We start from the raw sequence: 10,016 nt of genomic DNA, 5'->3' as shown, positions 1-10,016 counted from the left end.
GCACTTAACAACAACAACAACAATAATTGTAGATTTATCTATTTCTTTCTTCAATTCTAGTATGGTTTGCTTCATATACCTTGGTGCTTTTTCATTGGGAGCATATATATTTATTATGGTTATGTCGTCTTGCTCAATTGACTCTGATCGTGAGACAGTGTTTTTCTTTATCTCTTATGCTGGTTTTTGTCTTAAAGTTTAGTTTATCAGAGATTAGAATTACCACTCCTGCTTGTTTATTGTTGCAGTTATCTTGGTATATTTTTTCCATTCTTTAACTTTTAGTCTGTTTTTGTCTTTGTGTGTAAGGTGTGTCTCTTGCAGACAGCATATTGAAGTGTCTTGTTTTCTTATCCAATCTGCCCCTCTCTGTCTCTTCACTGGTGCATCCAATCCATTGACATTCAATGCAATTATTGATAGGTATGAATTAATTATTGACATTATATTGATATTTTGGTAGTATTGTTCATTGCTTTGTTCTGCATGCCTTCTTGTGCTGAGTTTGTGTTTTTTGTGCTATTTCTTGTCGGTTTCTTCTTGGTTTTCATGTTTGCTTGTTCTGCTTGGAAGTTTCATTTTCATGATAAATTGTGAAATATTAACTTTCTTTGGGGTTACCTTATTGTCTATTAACTTTTCTCTCCATTTAAGAGAATCTATTATATCCTGTAATCTACCTGACATCCTCACCACCTGGATCTCTGTTTCTACGTTTTTCCCTTCTTTGAAATTGATATTATTTTGGTCTTCAGTTGACCTACCAGCTTCTTTGAATTCGTTATAGTTTTGTTCTGTTCTGGACTCTGCTATCTGTCGATTGAGTTCCAGGTGGTGTTGCCATTCCTGTCAATCTCTGGTTGTTGTCTGTTCTTATTGGTTTTCAGTCCAAAGAACTCCCTTTAGGATGTTTTGAAGTGCTGGATTGGTTTTGACAAAATCTCTTAGATTCTGTTTATCCTGGAATGTTTTGATTGCACCATTGTATTTGATTCATAGTTTTGCTTTTAGATGATTCTTGGTTGGCAGGTTTTTTTATTTTAGGGTTTTGTATATGTCTCCCCATTGCCTTCTTGCCTGTATGGTTTGTGCTGAATAGTCAGAGTTTAATCTGATTTGCTTGCCTTTGTAAGTGACACTTCTCTTCTTAGCTGCTTTTAGAATTCTCTCCTTGTCTTTGATTTTGGAGAGCTTGATTATTATTTGTCTTGGTGACTTTCTTTTGGGGGTCTATCCTTCCTGGGGTACATTTGGCTTCTTGAATGTTTATCTTCTCATCTTTCAAGATGTCAGGGAAATTTTCTTCCAGAAGCTCTTTAACTATCTCCTCTGTGGACTTCTCTGATTCTTCCTGTTCCAGAATGCCAATAATTCTTAAGTTGTTCCTCTTCATGTTAACCAGCATGAATCTTAGACTCTCTTCAGATTTTTAAAGCCTTTTTTCAGCTTGTCATTGTATCTTAGCAGTACTGAAAGAGTTCCGTCTCCAGATTCCTAACTCACAGATTTTCCTTTATGTCATGATTTTTTTTCACTTGCAAGTACAGGAAACTGACATCCTGGACCTTATAGTAGATCCAGAACTTTGGTGTTGTCCTGTGAGTGCTGCCTTCGTGAGTTTCCAGTTCCTTCCCCACCTGGCTTTCTCTACTGCTGCCCATTCCGGAAACTCCACTCTTTATTTCTGCCTCAAGAGTTTTCTGGTTAAAGATGATGCCACCCAATCATTTTTCAGATGCCAAATACTTCCTTTCTCCACAGCAAACACTTGCAGGAGAGTTGAAACTAGGTATTGAAAGAAAGAATGTCTCATGGAGATAGTTCCAGTCACCTTGCTCCAGATATTGTTGCTGTTGTTGTTGTTGTTAGGTGCCATCCAGTTGTACCGACCCATAGTGACCTTATGCACAGCAGATATAGGAAACCATTTTGTCCTTCAGCAAGAATATTGATGACATTTCTTTTTCTAATGGTCAATTCATGGTCATAATTGACTTGGTCTCAATTTTACAAAGCCACTGCTAGTAGACTGCATCCTGTATTGGAGTTAGGTGGCCTATCCACTGTTAAGAGGAATTTTTATCATCCCTTTGACTCTTTAAGCAGGGCTGTAATTAAATAGAATTTGGTAGTGTAGCGGTTACGAATTGGACTGTGAACCATAAGGTCAGAAGTTCAAAACTACCAGCTGCTCCACGAGAGAAAGATGAGGATTTCTGCTCCTGTAAAGATTTACAGCCTCAGAAACCCTGTGCAGGCTCACTATGGGTCGGAACTGACTCGACGGCACTTAACAACAACAACAACAACTGGTACTAAAATGTAAATTGTTGTTGTGCCATGGAGTCGGTTCCAACTTACAGGCACATTGTACAGAGTTTCCTAGGATATACATCTTTGTGGGAGCAGAAAACCTCATCTTTCTCCCAAGGAGCAGCTGGTAGGCTTGAACTGCTAACCTTGTAGTTTCCAGTCTAGTGCTTATCCTGAAGAACTACCATGCTCCCCTAAATGAAAATTATTGTTATTAAGTGCTGTCAAGTTGATTACAACTCATAGCAACACTATGTAGGGTTTCTGAGGAGCAACTGGTGGGTTTGAACTGTCAACCTTGTGGTTATCCTATGGCTTCAGCCTATCCTATGGCTCCACTTCAAGACTCCCAAACTAGAAATTATTAATTTCCCCAGAATGAAGAATTATCTATATAAATGCAAATGATTAATGGCCTATGTTAACCAAGTGATTAGAAGATTGAGTCCACCCAGAGGCATCTTGAAAGGATGACCTGGTGAGCTAGTTCTGGAAAACACATCATTGAGAACCCTGTGAAGGGTATGTCTGCTTCTACGCATATGGGGTTACCATGAGCCAGAACCAACCCAATGGCAACTGGTGTGCAATTTTTCTTTCAACATCTTATTGTGTAGGTCAATGTTTATAAAACAAATAATTTTTCTATTCCACAATTCCTACACATTTTGGTTCATGTCATAGATTGCAGGCCCCACAATAAACCATCAGTTATCCCACTTCCTCCCTGTGTTTCCCATTTCTGTTCCTCCTTCTGAACTTTGTCCTTAGGTAAATACTGCCCGTTTGATCTCAAATGGTTGATTATTCTAAGGTGCACACACCTCCCTGGTGTTATTGTTTCCCATATTCTTGCTATTAAGTACCATCAAGTCTGTTCTGATTCATAGGGATCTTGTAGGAGGTTTCTAAGGACTAGTTGGTGGGTTTGAACAGCACACCTTGAGTTAGCAGTTCGATTCGTATCTTGCTAGTAAACCTAATCTGTTTTATGACATTGAGTTTTGTTCCATATTTTTCTTACATTCTATCTAAGACTTTCTAAAGTGATCCCTTTCAGAGCAACTGGTAGTGGTAGTCAGACATCACCTAGTTCTTCTGGTCTCAGGGTCATGGAAATTGATGTTCATGTGGTCCATTAGTCCACTGGACTGTTTCCATATTTCTTGTAATGTTGGTCTAGTTTTTACAAATTCCTTTAACTTTTAGCTATCTGGAAATGCTCTAATTTCACCATCATATCTGAGGGATGATTTTTATGGGTGTATAAATCTTGGTGGAGTCCTGATGTGATGATATGGGATAAGCACTGGACTGAAAGATTGGTTTGAAATGCAAGGTCAGCAATTCAAGTTCACCAGACACTCCTGGAAACCCTAAGAAGGATTGCTATGAGTTGGAACTAACTCAACGACACTTAACAACAACAACAACAAAATTTTTGGTGATTTTGTTTTCTTTCATAGTTTTCCATATGTTATCCCATTGCCTTATTGCCTTCATGGTTTCTGCAGAGAAATTATAATTGGTTCTCCTTCTGAAATAATGTTTCATTTTTCCCCAAGCTGCTCTCAGGATTCTTCCCTTTACTTTGATGTTGAAAAGTTTGACATTGATAAGTCTTGGTGATTTTCTTGTGGGTTCTATCCTGTTTCTACCACTTGTCTGTCAGTTTGCCTTACAGTGGTGGTTCAAGTGTTGCTGTGATTCTGGAAGCTATACCAATGGGATTTTAAAAACCAGCAGGCTCACCCATTGTGGACAGGTTTCAGATAAGCTTCCAGAAAAAAACAGACAAGGAAGAAGGAGAGACAAATTACTTCTGAATATTTAGTCACTAAAAACCTTATGAATAGCAGAGGAACACTGCCAGCACCACAATATTGAATACTGAAACATGATGAAAAACACCAGAATATTGTCAGATGTAGTGCCAGAAGATGAACCCCACAGGTTGGGAGGCACTCAAAATGTGATTGAGGAAGAACTGCCGCTTCAAAGTAGAGTTGTCATGAAGATGCAACTGGAGTAAGCCTGTGGGACCTTCATTTACTGACAGGGTTCAGAATGAAGAGAAACAGCTATAAACATCCATTAATAATTGGAAGATGGCATGTATACAATGTACAAATATAGGAAAATGAAAAACTGTCAAAAATGAAATGCAACACATAAACAAAATATTATAGGCACTAATGTGCTGAAAAAGACTGGTGCTGGCTACTTTGAATCTGACAATCACTACGCTGGAAATGACAAATTGAAGCGGAATGGTATTGAATTCATCAACAAAAAGAACACATCAAGATCTGTCCTGACATACAGTGCAATCTGTGATAGGATTATATCCATACACCTACAAGGAAGAACAGTTAATACTGCTGTTACTCAGATTTACTCACCAATCACTAAGTCAGTTGTGATCAAATTGAAGAATTTTACCAATTTCTTCAGTATGAAATCGACCAAACATGCAATCAAGATGTTTTGATAATTATTGGCAATTGGAATGCAAAGGTTGGAAACAAAGAGAAAGGATCCGTAGCTGGAAAAATATGGCCCTGGTGAAAGAAATGATGTTAAAGATCTCATGATAGAAATTTGCAAGACCAAATACTTCTGCATTGCAAATACCTTTTTAAACAGTGTAAAAGATAACTATACACATAGACCTCACCAGATGGAATGCACAAAAATCTAATTGACTACATCTGTGGAAAGACACTGTGGAAAAGCTCCATATCATCAGCCAAAACAAGGCCAGGGGTAGAATGTAGAGTAGACCATCAAATGCTCATAGGCAAATTCAGGCTGAAAAAGAAGAAAACTAAAACAAGTCCACAAGAGCCAAAATATGACCTTGAATATATCTCACATGAATGTTGAGATCATCTAAAGAACAGACTTGATGCATTAGACACTAAAGACCAAAGACCAGAATAGTTATGGTATGACATCAAGGGCATCATAAAGGAAGAAAGAAAAAGGTTATTAAGAAGACATGAAAGAAGGAAAAGACCAAAATGGATGTCAGAAGAGACTCTGAAACTTGCTTTCCAGTGTAGAGATGTTAAAGCAAATGGAAGAAACGAGGAGGTAAAAAAGCTGACTAGAAAAATTTTAAAAAGCAACTCAAGAAGAAACATCAAACATAAAATTGAAATGTGCAAAGACCTGGAATTGGAAAACTAAAAGAGATGAATTCGCTCAGCATTTCTAAAGCTGAGGGAATTGAATAAAAATTTCAAGTCTCAATTTGAAATACTGAAGGATTCTAAGGGCAAAATTGCAAGCAAAATTTTGCTGACCAGAATACATAAACAGCTGCAACCATACATTGACAAAGACATTCCAGAGATTCAAGTCAGATTCAGAATAGGACGTGGAACAAAGGATCTTGGCTGATAGCAAAGAATACCAGAAAGAAGTTTACCCATGCTTTATTGACTATTGAAAGCTTTTGATTGTGTGGATCTTGACAAGCTATGGACACCATTTCAGAGAATGAGTATTCCAGAACACTTAACTGTACTCAAGAGAAACCTGTCCATACACCAAGAGGCAGTTGTTAGAACAGAACAAGGGAGCACTGAATGGTTCAAAATTAAGCAAGGTGTGCACCAGGGTTGCATTCTTTCACCATACTTATTCAATCTGTATGCTGAGCCCATAATCTGAAAAGCTGGATTATAGAAAGAAAAAGTGACATCAGGATTGTAGGAAGACTCATTGTTGTTAAGTACTGTGGAGTTGGTTCTGACTCATAGTAACCCTGCACAGGGTTCCCCGAGGCTGTAAATCTTTACGGGAACAGAATACCTCATCTTTCTCCTGTGGAACTACTGGTAGTTTTGAACTGCCGACCTTGAGGTTAGCAGCCTGATTCGTAACCACTACGCTACCAGAGCTTCTTAGGAAGACTCATTAGCAACCTGCAATATGCAGATGATACAACCTTGCTTGTTGAAAGGAAAGAGGACTTAAAATATTTACTGATGATCAAAGACCATAGCCCTTCAGTATGGATTGCACCTCAATGTAAAGAAAACAAAAATCCTCACCAGTGAATAAATAAATAATATCCACATCAATGGAGAAAAGACTGAAGTTGTTGAAGACTTCCTTTTGCTTGGATCAACCATCAATACTCATGGAAGCAGCAGTCAAGAAATCAAACAACATATTACATTAGGCAAATCTGCTGCACAAGACCTATTTAAAGTATTCAAGAGCAAGAATATCAGCATGAGGAATAAGGTGTGCCTGACCCAAGTCATGATATTTCCAATAGCCTCATATGCATGTGAAAGTTGGACAGTGAATAAGGAAGACCATAGAAGAATTGATTCATTTGAGTTTTGGTGTTGGAAGAGAATATTAAAACTACCATGGACTGCCAAACGAATAAATCAATCTGTGTTGGAAGAAGTAAAACTAGAGTGCTCCTTGGAAGCCAGGATGGCCAGACTTCACTCATAGTTCAGACATATTATCAGGAGGAATCAGTCCCTGGAAAAGAATATCATGTTTGATAAGGTTGAAGGTTGGAGAAAAAGAGGAAAACTCTCAACAAGATGGATTGGCATAGTGGCAGCAGCAATGAGTTCAGGAATAGCAATGATTGAGGTAGGTGCAAGACCAGGTAATGTTCCGTTCTGTTGTGTATAAGGTCACTATGAGTTGGTAGAGACTCAATAGCACCTAACAACAATAAAAATGAGCAAAATACTGAATGATGCAGAAAACATCAAACAAAGATGGAAGAAATACACACAGTCATTGTACCAAAAAGAAATGATCGATGTTCATCCATTTCAAGAGGCTGCACATGATCATGAGGCAATGATACTGAAGGAAGAAGCCCAAAGTGTACTGAAGGCATTGGCAAAGAATAAGGCACCGAGAACTGATGGAATCCAAAGAGAAATCATTCGACAAACTGAGGTGGCCCTAGAACCACTCACTCATGTATACCAAGATATTTGGAAGACAACTACTCTACCAACTGACAGGAAGAGATCCATATTTGTGCCCATTCCAAAGAGAGGTGATTCCAACAGAATGTAGAAATCATCAGACAATATCATTAATATCACATACAAGTAAAATTTGCTAAAGATAATACAAAAATGACTACAACCATACATTGACAAAGACATTCCACAGGTTCAAGCCAGATTCAGAACAGAACATGAAATGAGGGTTATCATTGCTGGCGTCAGATGGATCTTGGCTGAAAGCAGAAAGATGTTAACCTGTGCTTTATTGGCTACTTTATTGACTTTTGATTGTGTGGATCATGAAAAGCTATGGACAACATTGTAAAGTATGAATATTCTATAACACTTAATTGTGCTCATGAGGAACCTGTACATACAGTGTACATACAAGAAGCTGCTGCTAGAACAGAACAAGGAAGCACCGAATGCTTAAAATGGGTTAAAATCAGGCAAGGTGTGTACCAGGGTTGTATTCTTTCACCATACTTATTCAATCTGTATGTTGAGCACAAAATTCGAAAAGCTGGATTATCTGAAAAACAAAAAACCGTGGCATCGAGATTGGAGGAAGACTCGTTAACAACTTGCAATATGCAGATAAAGCAAGCTTGCTTGCTGAAAGCAAAGAAGTCTTGATGTACTTACTGATAAAGATCAAAGACCACAACCTTCAGTATGGGTTGCATGTCAGTGTAAAGAAAAAAAAAATCTTCACCACTGGGCCAATAAACAACATCAATATCAATGGAGACAAGATTGAAGTTGTTAACGACTTAATTTTGCAGGGATCAACCATCAACACTCATAGAAGCAGCAGTCAAGAAATCAAACAACATATTGCATTAGGCAAATCTGCTGCACAAGAACTCTTTAAAGTGTTCAAGAGCAAAGATGTCAGTGTGAGGTAACTAAGGTGTGCCTGACCCAAGCCATGGTATTTTCACTAACCTCATATGCTTGTGAAAGTTGGGCAGTGAATAAGGAAGACTATATAAAGATTGATGCATTTGAGTTGTAGTGTTTTAGGATAATATTAAAAAGTATAACGAACTCCCAAAAGAACAAACCAATCTGTGTTGGAAGAAATACAACCAGAATGCTTCTTGGAAGCCAGGATGGTCAGACTTCTTCTCTCATAGTTCAGACATATTACCAGGAGGAAGCAGTCCCTGGAGAAGGATGTCATGTTTGGTAAAGTGTAGAGTGGAAGAATGAGAGTAAGACCCCCAATGAGATTGACTGCCACAGTGGCAAGAGCAATGGACTCTGGTGTAGCATTGTGAGGTTGGGGCTGGACCAGGCAGTGTTTTGTTCTGTTGTGCATTGGATCTCTAGGAGTTGGGACTGACTTGATGGCACCTAACACCAACAATAATTGCCTTTTTGGCATGTACAAATAGTAACAACAACAATCCTGTTTGGGGTTCTCTGAATGCATACATTGAACACAGTAGTGCTCTTGTTGGTCCAGGATGCTGCTGGAGCTGAGCACCCTGTATAGGTTGACACCCTCAGAAGGGAAGAAGGGAGAGAGCAGGTGGAAGGGAGAGAGCAGGTCCTATTCTAGGCAGAATTTCCACCAGTCTAGCCTAGAAGATATCGGGAGATCTGGAGTCCACATATAGCGCTGTTGAATAAGCATTGCACCACAAGGTTGATGATTGAAACTCACCAGCTCCTCCTCAGAAACCCTAGTCTGGGTTGCTATGAATCAGAATTGACTCAAGGGCATTCAGCAACAACAGAAGGTATCTGGTCCTGGAAAGAGTTGTTTCTAGCTCAAAGAGTGGATGAGTGTGCCACTCAGAGCATGCCCATCTAGCATCGCACATTTTACTAGCCCTAAGAGGTGAAGAGCTGGAGTCTCCGAATACATGTGTGGCATACAGCAGGCACCTGATCCATAAGGGCATATGTCCAACTGTATGTAGCTGGACCAGAGACTCTGGTGGGGGATGGGGGTGTAGGGAGATCACCAGCTGCCAGGTGGGTGAGTGCAGGGGCTGGTCACCTGGAGGGTGTCAAGAACAAGGGAGGCTTACAGCTTTCACCAGCCAGCTGTGTGGGCACTTACAGGGTCCTGGGCAAGTGGACCCAATTCTCAGGTCACTGCTACAATAGAAATACCACAACTGAATAGCTTTAACAGACACACATGTATTCTTTCATAATTTGGGATGCTAAAAGCCCAAATTCAGTGTGCTGGTTCTGGACAAAGGTCTTGACTCCTTTCAGCATCCATAGACCCAGCATTCCTTAGAGATCTCCAGGTGTCTTAGCATCAATCTTCCCCTGGATTTAGGAGCTTCACAGTGCAGAGACGGTGGGTTCAAAGGAAGCACTCCATTCCTGGTTCTTCTCTCTTGCGGTGGTTGTTGTTGTTAAGTATCATCGAGTCAGTTTCGACTCACAGCGACCCTGTAGAGGGTTTCTGAGGAGTGGCTGGTGAGTTTCAACTGCCAACCTTGGGTTTCAAACCGACCTTGCAGTACAGTGCTTATCCTACAGAGCCATATCAGGATTCAACTTGTGATGGAAATAAGCCCCATGTCTCTGCTTATTTCTCTCTCCTTTTATCTCTGTAAGATAAAAGAGGTTGCAGCTGACACCCCTGATAGAATTAAGGGTATTACAGTTTATCCCTAATCCTTTTATTGGTTTATCACCTCAGATCACACCATGGAGAATCATCACATCATTGTA

This window comes from Chrysochloris asiatica, unplaced genomic scaffold (genome assembly GCF_000296735.1).
Source record: "Chrysochloris asiatica unplaced genomic scaffold, ChrAsi1.0 scaffold00393, whole genome shotgun sequence".
NCBI classification, from domain to species: Eukaryota; Metazoa; Chordata; class Mammalia; order Afrosoricida; family Chrysochloridae; genus Chrysochloris; species Chrysochloris asiatica.
Note: the sequence above shows the minus strand (reverse complement) of the source record.